Source organism: Bos indicus x Bos taurus, chromosome 1, assembly GCF_003369695.1.
Source record: "Bos indicus x Bos taurus breed Angus x Brahman F1 hybrid chromosome 1, Bos_hybrid_MaternalHap_v2.0, whole genome shotgun sequence".
NCBI lineage: Eukaryota > Metazoa > Chordata > Mammalia > Artiodactyla > Bovidae > Bos > Bos indicus x Bos taurus.
In genome coordinates this window covers 110,692,765-110,712,761 of record NC_040076.1, presented here as the reverse complement: position 1 = coordinate 110,712,761, position 19,997 = coordinate 110,692,765, and the positions used below count along the sequence as shown (strand labels likewise).

Here is a 19,997-nt window from a genome sequence, read left to right as displayed (position 1 = left end):
AAAGGTCATTCTCAGTCCCAGCAGACTGTTTTCAAAAGGAAGCTGGTGTTAACATTTTTATTGTTTTCTTTTTCTCCGAAGAAAACAATAGATTGTGGATTTAAGGTAAACATCCCCAAAACAGAATGTTCCATTTGAGGAGGCATTCTCGTTCCAGGTTTGAATATGCACACTGTCAATAGTGTGCACGAACCCCTATGAGAGCAGGGGGTACGGGGGTATGGTCCTTTATTCAGGACCATAAAAAGCCTCAAAAACTCAGGAAAAGCAGCCGCCTTCCCTCCTCCTTCACACCTTACAGCCAGTGTGGGAAATACATCCTCAGCCCTGCCCAGGTTTGGTACTTTCAAAGGACAGTCAAACTAACTAGATGATAATTATTCTGAAGGTTAGGGACCATGTGTCAGGGACTAGCAAAAATAAATTTAAATAGTACTGTGAACTCTGAAGTTTCTGGCGGAACAATCTGGCTATGTAAGCTTTGTTTTTAGATGACTTTGAAAGACTAAAGACATCCCCATTTGGAAAGGGCTTGTTTGCTTTCTTCTCAAAAGTGAGCTCTAGTCATTCCAACGCATTTATTGGCCCTTGCTGGTTTTTCAAGCACTAACTTTGCTGTTTGCAGGTAGGTAAAGCTGACTCAGAAGGATCTATTTCAACCTGTTAAATTATGCAAATTCTAAAAATAAGTCAGAAACTCTCTTTTGTATAATTTTTTTAAAAACCACAAAAACTGTAAAATTAAAATTAAAAATATAATTATTGAACACGGCAGCTACTTTCATTCTCCTACACTTAAAATGCAACTTTTCTACCAGAATGAGGCAAAGAATTCTCACCAAGTTTTGCTTAGATTAGCGTCATTTACCAAAGAGTTCAATCACAACACAGAACCAATCAACCAAATAGAATCCTCAATATTTCAACTTGTTCCTCTCTGCCTCCTGTGACTCTAAGCCCTCCCACCAATTTTAGGACCAGAGGAACATTGTAGAGGAGTCTAAAGCTTCCTGGAAAACGCACAATTTAATAAAACATATGATTTTCACCACCCTAAGTTTTCTGAGTAAGACTTATCTGTCTGGGTATAAATGTGACAGAAACATTAATTTTTTCCCAACACTTTCAGTGATAATTAATTATCCTAAAAATGGGGGTGGACAGCAGATGTGTAATCACTCAGAAATTCTACACAAGCAGCACTGGGACTGGAAAGCCTGAGGTTCACAGGGATTCTATTTGGGCGGCTCTGGCATTCACAGAACCAGTTATTCCAATTCAGATTCCTTTCATCTTAATTGGGACAAGCGACATAATGACACAATCAAACACATATGGTAGAATTATAAAACATTTGGGAAGACTGCTGGCTGCTGATCCGGTGGTATTTACTAGAATACATTGATGTGTACATGTAAAAATATTGGGCCAAGGAGTAGGTATCGCCACTGTGCCTAGAAACAACACACTCTGGCTACCAGAAACCTTACCAGGTCATCAGAAGCCAGGAATCCTTTTACAAAGCATTCAAGAGTTATGTGACATGGCAGAGTCAGGCACGTTGAGTGGAATTCTCATAACACTTGCTAGCATAACACTTGTATCAGTCACTAAAATTCTCTGTGATTCAGTGTTCTCCTCTGAAAAATGGGAGAGCTATCAACTCTCAGCTGTTATTAATAAGGCGTAGATGACGAAACGTATGTAAAGAGCGTGGCACAAATTCTCTGTAAAGAGAACATTACTACCAATACTGGGGACCTACTGCAGATCTGAATCTCTTTGAAAACTTCTGAATTTCCTGTATGTTTTTAGTTTACACTAACTTGAAGAAAGATCGCCAGAACAGTTCACACGGGAAGTCAAGCTGCCTTTGTGAAGAATGGAATTATCAAAATTTTCCATGCCTTTCTCTTCTGCTTTGTAATGATGTGCGCAGCCTCCTGGGGAACTGGAATGGCTTGGCTCCCGACAGCCGATGTGAAGATGTCTTTGCTTCCTTTCTATTTTCTTTTATAGGGCATTAAAAACTCTTTTCCTTGGGCGTATTAAGAATCCCATACACACAAGAATAATAACATCAACCCCTGGGGACCCATCCTATTACTGGTAAAATGTATGCTCTTTGTTCTTCATCTCCATTCTGCTCAGTCTTTTTGTTATGTCTGTCCTGATCTTCGAGAATCATTACTGCACTCACTGTGTTTGTGTGTCTGGGGAAACAACAGCTACTGAGTATACGTTATGTGTATGTGTATTTTCAGCTCCCTAACTAGAATGTAAACTCTTAGAAAACAGGGCTTTTGATGGATGGCTTATTTGTATCATAGCATTTATCTCCATGCTGCCTTCATTGTGTGTCTTAATTGGGAAAACTAAGCACTTCCAATAAACAAATATTTATTTTTAAAATATGTTCATGTATTACTATGCCAATATTATAGTAATTATAAAGTATATTTTATTTTATTTTTTTTTTTTTTTTAGGGCAGTAATCCAACATTTATTCAATTTCATTTCATGGCAAGTCTGTATAGAACACTGCACAAGAAAAGTTGTCTTTCTCTTTCATAAATCCACTGAATATTTACAGCATGACACTATTCTAGAAACGGATAATCTTGGTAAACAGGATAATTAAAAAGAGTTCTCACATTATATTAGATATCTAGGTTGATATTCTAAAAGCTGATTAAAAGAGAACTAGTTCAGGCTCCTACATGTTAGTCTGCCATCTCCTAAAACCCTGTTCTCATCAATAAGCAACTGATGTAAGGAGACAAAACTGGGTAACAGCATTCTTGTTTTTCAAAATCATAATGCTGAAATAGACACATCCATTTCATTTACATTTCATGACTAAAATTCATTCTTTTGCCTATACTTGACTAAAAGGGAAATGTCTTGCCGTGTCTTTAAGAACTCAGGAAACAGTATCTGTTGATTTTGTCAGCTTAACCTCCTATTCTCAAAAGTCTACATTCAAAACCAAATTAATTGAACTACCTTACCCATTCATCCAAGCTATTAATACTACTATCCGATAGTGTTGGCAAGGCATACTTTGAGGGAGGGTATGGTTAGCTTCCATTACTTCAGGCTTAAGATAAGGGATGAAGGCACATTCAAAAATTTCTATTTATAATCTCTTTTTAAACTTATTCATATTTTCAGCCCATGTTATTTCTAAGGGTAAAAGTTAAATAATGAAATTAAAATACTATTCAAGTAATATTTTTTGTTTTTAAAATAATTTAAAGTTGTTACTGTACCTCTAAGTTCTAATATGGAAGCACAAGTCCATGTTCTTCCCTGTGCCATCTTGCCCCCACATAAACTATAATTTTACGACCTTTGATTTTATCTGTTTCCTTCTTACCATACTGTGGTCCTTCACAACTTAGATTACAGCTTCCTTGAGGGACAGCAGTCAGGACTAGATACTGTTTCACAGATGTGGTTGCACATGATGTGGTTGCACATGATGAAAATCATGATTTTCAGAGGCATTAAAAAGACGTTTCACGGTTTGTACTGAAAATTTTTTTCAGTGATGTCAGATATCAACCAGTGTTTACTGAAATGTTTCCCATGTTCACTGTTGCTTTATATAGCTAAACAGTATTGTATTCCATTTTCTATCTTATAAGTACAGAAGTCTTCAGAAACATTTACCTTTTTACAACCAGCAAGCTTTTCATAATTGAGATCTATGGTTCTACCATATAACCATCTTCCCTTAATTGCTCTCTCTTACACTTTAAACCTTTCCTTACCATCTTTTATTCTGGCTATGGATCCACTTCTTCTAAAAAGAAAAACCTTGTTAATCTTCTTCAGAGATTCTTTTGCAAATCATTTGATCACTGGGCACCTTACAGATGAGTGTTTTCTTCTTCTGAATTTTATCTGGGATCTGTAAACCATTCTTTATCTGCACAGATAAGGATTCAAGTAGAAGTGCTCCAATTACTTGCATGTCCAGAGAGAAACAAAATTATTTTGGTGGGTGCATGTATCATCATTATTCTACACCTAGTTTTTCTGGATTGCTGTTTCTATCCTTTAGAATTGGGGTTCTACAAAGATCACATCCCATTAAAAAAGGTCCAACATCTGTTCAAGGTTTCTTTTTCAAATAATTATAATTTGCTATAAATGAAATCTTAATGAATTCTTGAGTGCAGTTTGAGGTGACTTTTACATTAATTATACTTGCTGTTATTCAGAAACTTCTCAGCCTTGTGTCGGAACATTAATCACTGTTCTATACAAAATGTAACTGGAGTACATTTACCTATAGCTGTTTTTTTTCATTCATTAGTAATTAAAGTTTCACATCAGAGACTAACCTTCATGAAACAAGTGCGAGCGAGCAGGTGTGACAGACCATTTAGCATAGTATCTGGCCTTGTGGCAGCAATCAAATCAATATCCACAGAATATCTTGTGCAAAGCTTAAGCAATTAAAGTGCTCATGTGAATTCAGGTCTACTTCCCTTTAAAGTTGGATTCCAGAAGAAATAAATTTTATAAAGACTGTATGAAATGTATTAATATGGTAAAACTATTACTTCAAAACCCAATTCTAAAGGAGCTGTTGAGCATTGCTGATTATTTGGGGTCCTGAAATGTTTCTCTTACATAACTGCTCCGAACAAATCATGAGTTTTAATGGTTTTAAAAATGTGAAAAGTTGGATTTTGCAGACTGCTTGGTGCAGTTCTGGTTGTTTCTCTTTAAAAAAAAAAAAGTAGAAAAAAAATATACAATGTTGTAGTCCTTTGGTTATACTTTCTGGGCTAAAAAAGTATAGGCATAAATGTTTTTACATGATCCTCTTGAAGATGTCCTTTAAAACAACATCAAATGTCTTAATTCATGTCTCTTGATTATCGGGATTCTTTCATGTCACAGTCAGCCTTGATTAAATGGTTGAAAACTTCAGAGCAGAATAAGTAACTTTCATGAATATCTCCCCAATCCCTGAGAATCATAATCACCAAAGGTATATTTTGTCGTTTCATCATACATCTCTGGAAAGTAGCCATGTTCGTTCATTGTTAACAGGGCAAGGAGCAGTGTCATAAAGGGTTAATCCATGTAAAGTGGCTTCGACCCGTAAAGAAATTTTCTGAAAATCACGAATGTAAGTCAGGAAAAAACCAAAGAAGGAAAGTGACATAGACCATTCTGCTGCCGTAGTAATCATGTGAAGCACATAACCTTTGTCCTCAGGGTTCCAATGGAGTTTCTGTACTATATCAGCACCAAAACTGCCATTGTACAAAAGTGATGAGCAAGTCAGCATGCTAAATGCACTTACTCCACACCAGATAACCAATAACAGTCTGATCCAGAAGACTTGTTTGCCATGAATTTTGGGCTGCATTTGGTAGGAAAGGATAGTCTGAACAAACCTATACAATGAGCCCATACCAAATGTGAGCACAGCTCCACACACATGTACAGCAAAAAAGGTGGTTTTCTGGAAGTTTGCCACAAGAGAAAGTCCTAAACAACTCAGTAATCCAAGTACAAGGCCAGCCTTGTTTAATCTGATGATTCGATTCTCTTCAGGATTCAGAGCATGAACTTGCTTATAACGAACATAAATGGTCGCAACGCATAAAACTGCGGCGATATTTAACATTGCCCCAAACAAGCATTTTTCTGGAGCCACTGTACCAGTGTCACTGATATAAGGCAAAACAGGGTCAACATGGTGAAGTGTTATAGCAGTGATATATGAAAATATGAAAGCAGCCGCTGTCCAAATTACAAGGGCTGAAGGAAGGAAACTGAGGCCTTGCTGAAACCACCACATCTCAAACAGGTCTCCTCGCTCAGACGACCCTGCCAGTACTGACCGCCGGGTCCGGAGGCGGCCGGCTGAACGGAGATGGGGCAGGGCCCCGAAGCGCGCTCCCGATATAAAGTATATTTTAAAGTAGGCATTGTAAAAAGAAGGGATTACAGATGCAAATATGAGTACTTGTAACGTTTCTCCCCATACCACAGTGAGCTGTCTTGTAGGGCACATTAGGAGACTCTGCCCCCAGCACTGAGGAATGGGTCCAGTTTATTTTAGGACTGAGTAGTCACACCAGCCACCCAGGACCCAGACTCTACTCCTAGTAGCTTTTTCCTGCCCACCATGCTCTCTTTCTTCAGCGTCTCCCTCCTGCATACACACTGACTCTCAGGGATTTAGGGGAACATCTAGTGACTAATTTCTTACTTAACTTACACTCATGCTTTTCGTGATGGATGTAAAAGGTGCACCAGCAGCCTGCATTTCCCCTTCCTTCTAATAAATACAAGAAGCCCCTGGAGGCTATGGTTCAGACTGGAGGATCGCACAGTCTGCCCAGTTATTCAGTCACGTTAAGTGTGCTGTATGGAATGACCGCCCACAAAAATTGTGGGAAAATTTATTTGCAGAAACAATCTGGCTTTTCATTCCAGGGTGCAGATGCTGGTGTGGTAAAGAGGTGGTGGGGTTGGCTGGGGCATGTGTGACAGTAGAACCTGGGCCATCTTGAGGTTTTTAGGAAGCCCACACAATAGCTCTCTCACCAAACAGGTACTGAGGTCCTATTACAGGCTGAGAACTCCAAAACAGGGTTGTTCCTTTCAGGGAGTTTTCAGTCTTCCCATGAAGACAAAGTGGGGACTGGAGAAAATAAGTTACACGCCAAGCAGCTGGTATTGACAGGATGTGCCAGACTCATCCAGGGGAAGATGTTGATGTCGTATTTGAGTTCTGCCAACACAGCTTATGAGACCACGACTTCCCCAAGAGATGCCCAAATTGGCCAGAGATGGAAAGTCATACTGAACAGGGTCCTGAATACAGCCATTGCAGTGGTTCCAGAAGCCATTCTTGATGAGTAGGATCAGCCTTGAAGAAGCAGACCTGAAAGCAAAATTTAAGAGGTAGGCAAGTCTCATTGCCGGGAAAATTTTCCATCACTAAAAGCAGAAAAATAAAATTCATTCAATCGTGAAACACTCTGCAGTCATCCACTTCAGAAGCAATCTCACATCACTGCCTCACCTTTTCAGCCATCATTCTTCCCTCTGGTTTTTGGCATCCATTTCTCCAGCTCAGATCCCAGTTGTTGTTCAGTGGCTAAGTCACGTCTGACTCTTTGCAACCCTATAGACCATAGCCCTCCAGGCTCCTCTGTCCATGGGATTTTTCCAGGCAAGAATACTAGAGCAGGTTGTCATTTCCTTCTCCAGGAGATCTTCCTAACTCAGGGATAAAACCCGCATCTCCTGCTTGGCAGGTGAATCTTTACCACTGAGCCCCCTGGGAAGCCCTCAGATCCCAGCACTGTTATTCTCCACACCCCAGAGAGGTAACACTGTGCTCCTCCTTCACCTACATCAGAAGGGGGACACCCTCTGTGGTTCTAAGCACCTGAGAATCAAGACAAATCCATAATTAATTCTTTACAGGATTTCCCTATGTGAGTTTTCCATTTGCTTTCCATGACTCCTAGGGAAGAAAAGAAATGAAGTTATCCATCACTGCCATAGAGAGGAGGAGAAAAGATTGCAAAGGTCTGAGGTTATTGCAAAAAAAGATGTCTACATTTCCTGAGGATGATTCCTCAGTTGGTCTCCCTTCATTCATCAAGCACACACATGCAATGTTTTTAGAGCCTGTAAAACTCTGCAGTCTGCAAAGACATCAGCTGCTGTACCCTAGATCCCTTACAGACCTCTTGTCAATCAGAGGCAGCTGCCTTTTTTTATTCTAAGACTTTCTTCTGTAGACAACCGAAATCACCTCCTAATTGATCTCCCTCCCGCCAATCACTGCCGCCTCCAAGCCATCCTCCACACTGCTGTCAGTATCTTTTTGCAGTGTAAATTGGATGATATTTTATGTTTGCTTAAATACTCTGATAGCTGTATAGCACCTACAGGTTACATTTCAAACTAGCTAAGCGTGGCATTCAAGCCCTTCTTACTCTAGTTGCCATTGACCTGTCTAGCCCTGTTTCAAGACCCCCACTGTTTATCCATCAAACATCCCATCTTGTTTAGGTGCATCTCTCAACTTAAACTGGCTCCTCTGCTTTGGGCACCTTCTTCCACTTCTCTACCTGTGAACACCTCCTCTCTCCTCAATTCTTAACTCAGAGTCTTCCTTCCTGAAACCTCATCCAAATACCACCAAGCTGGTGGTCCTCACCCACTTTTCTGCTCCTACCCCACCTCCCAGTTAGCCCCGCTGTGCACCTTACCATTGGCATACACTAATGCTGGCCTACATATCATCCTTTTAGCCTCTCTACCCCCAGAACCTGGCACAGTGGCTACTCAATAAATCCTCCATGAGTGACTACACTAAAGGTACTTAATGATTTTAAGGTTTCCCAGTAAGGACATTTCCTTCCTGGGGGTTTATATAATCATGGTTTGTAGATGGCCCAGTCCCCAGGTCTGGACATGGAGGAATTCAGACTCAGCCACCACTTCTCTATAAACACCTTGAATCAAATTATAGGGTTTTCTGTAAAACCTCAAACTGAAATAGAATATAAACAGCAACATTATTCAGAAAGTGTCCTTCAATGATAATTCTTCCTCCCACAGATATTGGCCACTTTTTAGATGTTAGTTCTGCTTTATGCATACATGTATGTGCAAACTGCATAAATCCTGGGGTGAGCCAGCTGCAAATTGAATTTCATCAGCAGCTCTGCACCTGATGTTCTATGATTGGACTAGCCCTCGACATTGAAGATGTACTTAATGAGTCACTGAATTGGATCTTGATTGTCTTTTTTCCTGCCAATTTTATAGAGAAGCAGTGAATTCCAAGTTATGGTGCTGGCTAGTCAATGCATCTTGGCAATGAAATGAGGCTGCTTTGACCCATCAATGTCCAAGTTCATTCATTTAATCCATAGAAAAGATGCCAGGAAGGTCTGAGTCCAGATTTCCTTTCTCTTGGTCTAAGGATTAGAACCCACTTTCCTTTCAGCTAACAATTTACCACACCAATGCTCCATCCCCCCAGTGGAATCTTAATATTTTACAGAACAGCAACAAAGGCTTACAGCCAGTTTCCCAAAGTGAGCCAAATTAAACTTAAAGCTCATTCCAGAACATGCTTCTCTCTACATTTATAAAAGAATGACTGCTTAGCAAGACTCTAATAAGAGAAAAGGGCAGAGTCTCCCAAAGATTTTTCAACTTATTTTTTTACCCTAGTTAGAAAACTGGAAAAGAAAATTGCAGTTTGACTTAAAGAAAAGAAAAAAGTGTTGTGGGTGGGAACATGTTAAGATTTGCAATAATCATAGTGTTCTATAACCCTTGAGACCAATAATAAGTACTACTGGGATCTAATATGCCTAAATATAGTTATATTTACCAGTTAATCTAAGAGATACATTCTTTTTGTTCACTGAAAGACATAATTATGTTATCAAACAGCAGAGTCATATAAATAAATTCTCAATAATTTAATCCACATTCCTCCAGTACCTGCTACTTTATGGCACCCCACTCCAGTACTCTTGCCTGGAAAATCCCATGGATAGAGGAGCCTGGTAGGCTACAGTCCATGGGGCCACTGGGGGTCGGACACGACTGAGCGACTTCACTTTCACTTTTCACTTTCATGCATTGGAGAAGGAAATGGCAACCCACTCCAGTGTTCTTGCCTGGAGAATCCCAGAGACTGGGGAGCCTGGTGGGCTGCCGTCTATGGGGTCGCACAGAGTCGGACACGACTGAAGCGACTTAGCAGCAGCAGCAGCAGCAGCAGCAGAGTATATATATTTTTTTCTCCCTTTGCAGAACCAAAGAGGCAATGATATGTAATTATTCAAAATGTATTTTGTCTAACTGGTAGAAATTGGGATACTGGGATTTCCTTATCTAAGTAAGATCAATAGAGACTATAATCTACTAGCTTGCCTCTGGCAGAGACTATAAAGGAAATGCCATAAAGGAAGGTTAAATCCTTGTAATATTTGACTAGCTTGTAATATGGTACCATGGGGAGACATAGCTCAGTTTAAGGCTCAGCAGTTCACAAAGATGATCCTCTAAATTCCTTGGTTGTTTTTTTCTTTCCCTATTATGGTACCTATAGTCATGAATATTAGTTCAAGGAAGCACTTTAATATTTCTGCAGGATTATACTTGAATAGTCCAGAGCTGTTTTGTCTTTTTTGACATGATTTGAAGTTAGAATCTCCATTCAATGAACATTTGTTGAGTGTCTGCCCTGCCCCTGACCCTGAGCTGAGATCTGAGGATGTAAGTGTAGATTGGATGATATTTTCCCCTAACTACTTACATGTGAAGGAAGAAAGACATTTCTTTGATTCTTACAACTGGTCTTATTTTTCTCTAATGTCCCCATTCTTGCTAAGGCAGACAAGAGGGCATTTAAAATATTCCATTTAAAGATAATTCTGTCTCTTCTGATTTCAAGGGTTAAACTCTCCATTAGGAATCTCTCTTCCCTTCTCCTTCCTTCTTCTCCAAATGGTGTCAATGAGTAGGAGAAAGCATAGGAAGCTTCCAGGCCACCATGCTGTCCTGATCTGTCGGTCACCTGAGATTAGTATGAAGCTTCCTGCTAGGACTCAGAATTCTCCTGGGCACCCTGGGGCCCAAGGAGCATGTACTTGGTCAGAGATTCCCATGAACCTCTCTGGCTATTTCTAATCCCTTCTTACTCTGGAGAGCCTTAATCATAGTAGCCAGATTGGGGTAGGGGGGTGGGCGGTTAGTGAGAAGGCATGAGCCTAGTCATCACTCACTTCTGATATTTCTTTTCCTCTCTTCCCCTCTCTAGCAGAAGGAGGCTCTATTTTCCTTCCAGTCTGAGACTCAAGGTCAGAGTTAGCAACTGGATTAGAGTAGGTGAACATGTAATTTATTATTCAAAGTAGTACGCTTTGGAAAGTAACAGGATGGGTTGTCCCAAGAATAATTGTGCACCAAGAAACAGGTGTAATCAGAGGCTGGCCTGGGTTAACCAAGATGTATGTTCTCTAGTTAAAATGAAGTGAAGTCGCTCAGTCGTGTCTGACTCTTTGCTACCCCATGGACTGTAGCCTACCAGGCTCCTCTGTCCATGGGATTTTCCAGGCAGGAATACGGGAGTGGATTGCCATTTTAAATTCATATATCCCACTTTCAGATTTAGGATTCTTTGCCTCTTGTTTCTATTATTCTTCCTAAATAACAGTGCATAGTGATATACCAAGAAGTTCTCCAGTAAAATCTTTGTATATACTGGAGTTCTGAAAGGAAAGTTTACCTGTGTACGTGTGTATCCAAGAGTCTGGAAACATAAGTGGCCATTGGCTGAACCCAGTAATAGAATCATCTTGACAGCTTCTTTTGTATTATAACCACAGAAAGAAAGACATGAACATTAGCGAGTAGCAGATGAATTTTGACCTGTAAAACATTTTCTAAGTATACCTTATGAATTGGTTGCTCAGTTGATTCTTGTGGTGGTGGCGGTGGTGGTTGTTTTGTAGCATTTAGATACATTCAGTGTTAACTCCAGGAAGCAATATATTCACTCATGTCTGAATAGATATAAAAGTCAAGGAATGAGTTAGTATGAATCAGAGTTCTCTTCTGTGACACTGTAGAGAGAATGTCCAACTCTTGAGCATTATTTGTCTATCTGAAAGAACTATTCCTGATTTAGTTGAGAGGTTATTCATGTATGCATTCATCATGCTGTCCTTCCATCCATCCATTCGTTCATACTGTGTATTGGTCTAGTGAAGAAAAACAAAGCGGAGCCAAAAATGAAGCCAATGAGATTAAATATGCAAATTCTAACAATTTAAAACTGATGTCCTGTGGTTCACAAATTTGATTCTAAGCTTTCTAGAAGCCAATCAAAAATCTCTTGCAAGTTTCACAACTTAATGTCCACTCAGTTCAGTTCAGTCCAGTTCAGTCGCTCAGTTGTGTCCGACTCTTTGTGACCCCATGAATTGAAGCACGCCAAGCCTCCCTGTCCATCACCAACTCCCGGAGTTCACTCAGACTCAGGTCCATCAAGTCAGTAATGCCATCCAGCCATCTCATCCTCTGTTGTCCCCTTTTCCTCCTGCCCCCAATCCCTCCCAGCAACAGAGTCTTTTCCACTGAGTCAACACTTTGCATGAGGTGGCCAAAGTACTGGAATTGCAGCTTTAGCATCATTGCTTCCAAAGAACACCCAAGACTGATCTCCTCTAGAATGGACTGGTTGGATCTCCTTGTAGTCCAAGGGACTCTTAAGAGTCTTCTCCAACACTACAGTTCAAAAGCATCAATTCTTCAGCTCTCAGTTTTCTTCACAGTCCAACTCTCACATCCATACATGACTACTGGAAAAACCATAGCCTTGACTAGATGGACCTTTGTTGGCAAAGTAATGTCTCTGCTTTTGAATATGCTATCTAGGTTGGTCATAACTTTCCTTTCAAGGAGTAAGCGTATTTTGATTTCATGGCTGCAATCACTATCTGCAGTGATTTTGGAGCCCCCCAAAATAAAGTCTGACACTATTTCCACTGTTTCCCCATCTATTTGCCGTGAAGTGATGGGACCAGATGCCATGATCTTAGTTTTCTGAATGTTGAGCTTTAAGCCAATTTTTTCACTCTCCTCTTTCACTTTCATCAAGAGGCTTTTTAGTTCTTCTTCAGTTTCTGCCATAAGGATGATGTCATCTGCATATCTGAGGTTATTGATATTTCTCCTGGCAATCTTGATTCCAGCGTGTGCTTCTTCCAGCCCAGCGTTTCTCATGATGTACTCTGCATAGTAGCTAATAAGGTAACAATAACTAGAACAGTTAGCACTTACTGAGTTCGTTCTGTATGGTGGGTACTGAGCTAGGCTGTGTACATGAATAATTTTTTAAGTCCCTGCAGTATTCCTAAGAGATAAAAACTAAGAAATATCCATTTTATAGATGTGGAAATAAAGTCTTAAGGACAATAGGTAAAATAGCCAGAATCAGATGGAGGAACTGACCTTGAGAGCCTTTGTTCTCTACCTTAAATGTTAAAAAAAAAAATTCACTCCTTTTTGGTTCTAGATTTCACAATAACCACTGCTTCTTGGGGATGGTTTACAATAAAGATGCCTTAGGCCGCGATTTCCTAAGTCTTTGATGATATGGGAGATGTACTCATTGTACCCGATGCTTCTCCTTTGTAACACTAAAATAACGTAATGGTGGTTTAGTCACTAAGTCGTGTCCAATTCTCTGCAACCCATGGACTGAAGCCTGCCAGGCTCCTCTGTCCATGGGATTTTCCAGGCAAGAATACTGGAGTGGGTTGCCATTTCCTTCTCCAGGGGATCTTCCCCACCCAGCGATCGAAGCTGGATCTCCTGCACTGGCAGGCGGATTCTTTACCAACTGAGCTACCAGATAATGCAATAACATAATTATTTTTGTAATGTTTATTTCCCCAACTAGACTTTACAGGCCATGAGGGCAAGGTGCGTTTATCTTTTTTATTGCCTTGTCAGCTCTTGCATACAGTGAATGCTTAACACATATTTCTTGAATAAATGAATGAAATAGGAGACTGAGAACTATTTATAAAATAATTTGAAGTTCCACAAATGAACCTCAATTTAGTCAGAACATGATATTTTATTTTTTCTTCCTATTTTTCCCCTCAATTCTGCTTCTATTCCTTTCCAACCCCAACGCACGTGTGCACACACACACACACACACACACACAGTACTTATTACCTGATAATTTAAGTGAATTCACTTCCTAATTTCTTTCCTTGTCCTGAATTTGAGTGCAGGTCTGATGAGCAAAGAGGGAATTCAAACTTTCTTTTTCACAAAATATTTGTCTTCACTTCTATTCAGAATAGTTATTGATCATTATTTTTCTTTTTGCTGCATAACTGGCTACACAGAACATTTCAGTGGGGTTCTTAACAGTGTGAATGATTTGATTCACTACCAAGTCTGTACACCAGTCCAATAAGGTTATTATTGTTCCCTGTGAAAGCACACAAATGATAGATTGCCTTTTCACCACCACTTCACCTTATGCAACAGCTCCTGAAATGATCAATCCCGTTAGTTATTATCAGGACAATACCTAACATTTGTAAAGAACTCTAAAACTCTCTAGCCTTTTCACATGCTTTATCGCATTTGACTCTCAGAACCACCTGTGAGCAGGTTAGATGGGCACTGTGTTTATGAATATTTCACCAGCGGAGATACTGAAACTTGGGGAGGTTAAGTGACTAGCCCAGAATCCTGGTGTGAGTGATGAGTGGAGCAAAGCTTTAAAATCAAATGTCTTTGCTGCTGATTCCTGTTTCTCAACACTATACCTCCTTGTCTCCAGTTTCACTTGAAGTCTTTTTTTTTTTTTTTGAGGGGGCTACAGGTGTTATGGGAAAAGTAGTCAGAAATGACTTCTGTGAAACAATTTGATGGATTGCTGCTGAATGTGTCTATTTGGGGAGAAGGAGGAAAAGAAGGTATAAGCCATTAGAGAGATGAGCTTAAGATTCAGAAGCAAAACTTAAGAGAGCTCACTGGGGTCTGGAGCTGTATGTGGGTGTTTTGTTCCTGTGGGTTCAGCCTAGAAGTCCAGCTCCTGCTAACAGTTAGTTAACATTGCTAGATGGTGATAAACTACAACAATTTAAGCTGCAAAATGCCAAAAGAAAGTGATCCTGGCTGAGATTATAAGCTCATTATAGCTATGGGAAAACATACCCAGAAAGATGGTTCTTGTTCAGCTGTGCAGCTAGTCTGGAGCAGAGCCTTTGTTCCTCTTGTTCAAACCTGGAGGGGTCCCAGTTCCATTCCAGGCTAAGGCTAGGCAAGGTGGAGCTACCCCAGAAGGCATCTGTGCCTTCCCATCTCCCGGTAGGTGCTCTTCCCAATTCCACCTGCAGGGGGCAGCACCCTGACTGTCAGCTGGGCCCTCCATGCTGCCCTCACTCAGGTACAGGCTCATCTTGCCCAGAAGGTTGTCCCCATCCCCTGCCATCCCAGCCCTTTTCTGCAATTGATCTTAGCAACGAGAGGGATGTGGTTCTGGTTTTCCAATGCAGTAAATGTCCTTTTCTCCAAGAGCAATATCTGCTAAATATAAAAAGTTAATAAAACATAAATATGTGGAAACTAAAAGTCAACCATATCTTACCACTTAGAAGAACTACCAAGATTTACATTTTTAGTGAATTTCCTCACAGGATTTCTTCTGTGCATTATAATAGATCATACTGCAACAAACTTTATATCCTGCTCTTCTCATTTACCATGGTAATCCAGGCATTTTCTTTTGTAAGTAAAGCATTCTATTTAATAAATTTTAAATAGTTACATAATAATCCATAATACTGATGAAACAATTTGATTCTCCTCCTATTATTAGATGTTTTTCTTCCTTTAATCATTATAAATGACTACAATCCTTATTTTTTGTACATTAAACTAATTGCAAATCCTTGAATTTTTCTTTTAGGTAGATTGTTAAAAGTAGAATTAGCAGGCTGTGACTTGGGACTCTTGATACACTGCATCAGGGGAAAAAAGCAATTCCTTGTAAACTCCTTAGCATTTTGGTGTGAGTGACGGGATAATGTGTTGCACAGAGCAGGGACACAATAAATGTCTTTTGTGTGAATGAAAGGACTTAACCCCTTTATGAGTATTTGCATTTTAAAAGAGGAAACTTGTCAATTAGTGCATCTTAAATTAGTAGGAATTTAGGCAGCAATATTTGTAATATTGAGGAAATCAAAATTGTAATGAATGTAGAACTGTCATCAATTAAACTCAGGCCCATGAAGACCATAGCTTACTATGATCAAAGTAAACACAGCTCTTATGACTCTGCCCAGCTCCTTGCTCAGATGATCAGCATGAGCCTGGCATTGTGTCAGGGCCCGAGAAATAGGTAAATGAGACATGATACCTGTCCTCAAGAAGCCCATGAGCTTGTGGAGGGACAGATCAACCAGCCCATGCACAAAGTAACAAAGACGGGCGGAAGTGAGAGGCCCGCTCAGTGGAAGAATAGCACCTCGTCAGGGAGCCTTGGGAAGGGGCACTGGGGCTGAGTCTTGAGTGAGAATATGTGAGAAAAACATTTCAAACAAATGCATGTGCAAAGAGCCCTTCTTCCTGACCCCTGAGAATCATAGGGTGCTAATTTCCTCTTGCCCCTGCAGGCAGTACTTTGTTCGTGTCAGTCATTTACACCTTAGTGAGAATAAGTTGTTCTGCCTTTCCTGAGAGAGAAGTTCATAAAGGGAAAAGAGACAGAGCCTGAGAACTGGTGATACTTGAGACTAGAAGGGGCAAGAGAGGATAAAGAAAAGGTACAGAAAGGGGACTCAGCCTGAGACAGGACCGCTGAGCCATACAGTTGGGAAAGGGAGGTTATTCACGTAAGAATACAATGGGGCCCCAGAGTTGTGTAACCCTAGGTCCCAATACCACAACCATAACCCATCTAGGAAGGCAGGACCTGGCCCCAAAGGAAGCTTCCTTAATCTGATCCACAAAGTCTTAGTTCTCTTCTAAAACTTCTCCAGCAAAGATTCATCTCCTCTCTGTTTACAGCTCTGTTTAAATAAATTAGTTCTTAGTATATAGTCCATAGCAACTTGGGGACCTTTTCTGTCTTCTCTGCCTGGATAGAGAGTTAAGCTGGTTGCCAGCAGCCTTGTAAGTCCTGGCTACCGACTCTTTCTCTAACCTCATCTTGAACTGCTCCCACCTCACACACTGACCTCCGCCACATCCGCCTCCTTCTGCTCCTCAGGCTTGTCCCACCTCGAGGCCTTGCTTATCTCTCTATCTGGCTCCTCTCTTCCCCAAGGCCTTCTTGGGGGCTGACATAACTCATTTTTATCTTGTGTGCCCCTGTTCGGGTGTCACCTCCTCCGAGAGGCTGCCCCTGACCACCTTGCCTTTTGCATCTGTGTTTGCAAAGCCCTCTCAGTCACTGAACTTATTACTGTGCCTACTTGTTTATTTGGCCACTCCACTAAAATGTAAGCCTCATGAGGTCAAGAATTTGATTTGTTTTGTTCACTGTCCCAGCCCTGGAACCTGGAAACTGCCTTAACAGTAGGTGCTCAATAAACACGTCCTGAGTGTATGAATAACATCAGCTGTGAAGTGTGAATTATTCAAAGTTATGGCCTTAGACCCCACGGTAGCTCCGAAGTGTTCATTGGATGCCTTGTACTAAAAATCATTCTTCATCCAACCTTCTTTTTCAGGCAAGGCTACCTCAGCCTTTCACAACTTTTCTCATTCCCCTTTCCATGCCCTTAATTCCGCACCCCACAAGTTGTGAAGTGGTCTGTTTTGGTCCCATTGGTCATCCCATCTCCAATCAGCAAAGCATGCTAGTGACTTCATTTTTTTCTCTTTTCAAAAAAGCGAAGAACAGGATGAAATCAGTTCTGTTGAATGTTTAACCAGTAGGAGTGGTACACTTTTTTTTTTTTTTTTGCCTATTTTCCTCTCCTGTTGTTTCAGTCTGAAGGCTGATTGGCAGAGGAGTGAGATGAGTGGCAGTTCACCAACTCCCACCACCGCTGTGGCATCAATCACAGAAACTGTGGAAAGCTTCAGTCAGGGGTGGGAGGCTGGGGGGCCTAAAGCAGATAAGGAGGTGTCAGGAGGGGGTGTGGATGCCTAGCAAAAGAGTTGCAGAAACTCATTTTCTTTTTTCTCTAGGCCTCCCAAAATGGCCTGCCCCAGGCAGGGACCCCATCACTGCCTGTCTCTCTAGGGAATTGCTAACAGTTGGGTCATTTCCGATAGGCAGACCCCCTGAAGGCAGAGTGGAACAGGGGAAGCAACACAGACCAACAGCCGAGCTCTGCTCCTGACTCTGTTATGCATGCTATGTGTGTGTGACCCTTAACCTCTCTCAGCTTCCACTTCCTCATGGATAAAATGGGCACAGGAGTGTTTACTTGGAAAGACCGCATACTTTTATATACATGAATTGTGTGTAAAAGCACCTAGAATGAGGCTGGCATATGGTAGGTGCTCTATAAATTGTTGCTATTATCAAAAAGCTGGGTTCAGCCACAGGGAAATAAAGTATGCTTATGTTTACTCAATAAGTGAAGAACAAACAAAAAATAGGTTGTGATTGCCTGTACTTCTCCATTTTAAAAGTCAAAGATATGTTGTTGCTGCTGCTGCTAAGTCGCTTCAGTCGTGTCCAACTCTGTGCGACCCCATAGACGGCCTCCTACCAGGCTCCTCTGTCCCTGGGATTCTCCAGGCAAGAACACTGGAGTGGGTTGCCATGTCCTTCTCCAATGCATGAAAGTGAAAACTGAAAGTGAAGTCGCTCAGTCGTGTCCGACTCTTAGTGACCTCATGGACTGCAGCCTACGAGGCTCCTCCGTCCAAAGGATTTTTCAGGCAAGAGTACCGGAGTGGGGTGCCATTGCCTTGTTAAACAGCCTAGTAGATTCAAAATGGATTCAAAACTTTTACTGAATCATCCACTTTGGCATCATGCTGTCAAAAATTAGGCTTCATCAGAGTTTTTATTAAAATAACCAGCTATTTGGCTGCAACTATATGGAAAGCATCTATTTCCTGCCATGGTTTTCTTTCTCATGATATAATGATGACACTAGAGTTGGAAATTGACTTCTTTGGGGCCACATCCAAGAATTGTCGGGTCGCCCGCTATTCTGCCATCAATATTGGGCTCTATCCTACAAATTCTTGCCATCTAAATCTTGCTTAGAACTAGTGAAGTCAGTCAACTTGAATGAAGTACCACTACTGATTTTAACCAACTGAAATTAACTAATTTCTTACAATGGACTGATTCACAAAAGCATAAAGCAAGGTTATTTCACAGGATTTTATAGTTGCCCTGTGGTAATTATTTTAAAATGCCTAGAGTCAATTTTTTAAATTGTATATTTTAATAAAAATTTACCCAAGCCCAAAGAGAGAAATTTGATTTCATTTTCAAACTTCAAAAGAATTTCAAAAGATCTTAGGGTCCTGAAGAATATATTCTTCCAATGCCTCCAATGCCTTGCTGTTTCATAAAAGGGGTGGTCTTCTCTCCCTTCCTCCCTTTCATGAGTCTATCAGAAGAGCTTTCCCTTTGTGTCAAATACAATCAGAAAGGATTGGCGTAGAGAGAGCTCTGTATCTAGGAGAGCTGTTCTTGTGGCTGTGGGTGTGTATTCTCCTAGTCACCATGAGAAGATGCGGTTTTCTGCCCTCCAGTGAGCACCACTTCATCGTCACCACAGAACGAGATGCAATTTCCCTACTTTTGAGACATCGCAAACTAAAATATCAGGTAAAAAGACCAATGTAAAGACCAATTAAAAAGACCGATGTAGAGGCTGAAGAATGAAAATAAACTAAATTCAGCACTCTAACCTGACCAATCATTAGTCGTTTATAATAGGGCTCCAAATAAAGTCACAGGCCAACAGCATTCAGTTCTCACTGCATTCAGATCTCACTGATCTCACAGATCAGTTTGATGTATTATTCTGCTGGAGAGAAGGGGCGTTCATTAACATCAAAATCAGTTACAAGCTCTGGATGCATCTTAGTAGCTGCTGAGTAAACATCTGCCAAATTAGAAAAACAAAAAGGAAAGAAGAAACAAACACAATGTTCTGTCAATGTGAGACTGTTTATATAAAAAATGAAATGAAATGATAAAGGGATGTTGGCTTCAAGGGGCCCTCAATTTTGTTTTGTTTTTGTTTAATTTCTGGGTCTAGTGTTCACTCACTGCATTTCTTATTTGTCAACATTAGTATTCAACCTTAGTTTCAAAATTACTAACTCATACCCCTGTAAGAAAAAAAATTGGCAACTAGATAATAGTGTTTGTGTTCAGTTCTTTTTGTTCTTAGCCTTACAATATCCAGTCAAAAGATTCTTTTCCAGAGTTATTTAAGTTCAGTTCAGTTCAGTTGCTCAGTCAT

General features: G+C 40.6%; 1 protein-coding gene and 1 pseudogene across 3 annotated transcripts in view; one reads left to right on the top strand and one right to left on the bottom strand.

The window, feature by feature from the left end:
• The window catches only part of KCNAB1 (potassium voltage-gated channel subfamily A member regulatory beta subunit 1), a 450,729-nt gene that overhangs the window by 286,575 nt on the left and 144,157 nt on the right, over positions 1-19,997 (top strand). The window lies entirely within an intron of this gene.
• On the bottom strand, positions 3,368-5,926 carry LOC113893142 (annotated as a pseudogene). Its single transcript, XR_003511234.1, has one exon. The product of XR_003511234.1 is annotated as a DNA damage-regulated autophagy modulator protein 2 pseudogene (transcript).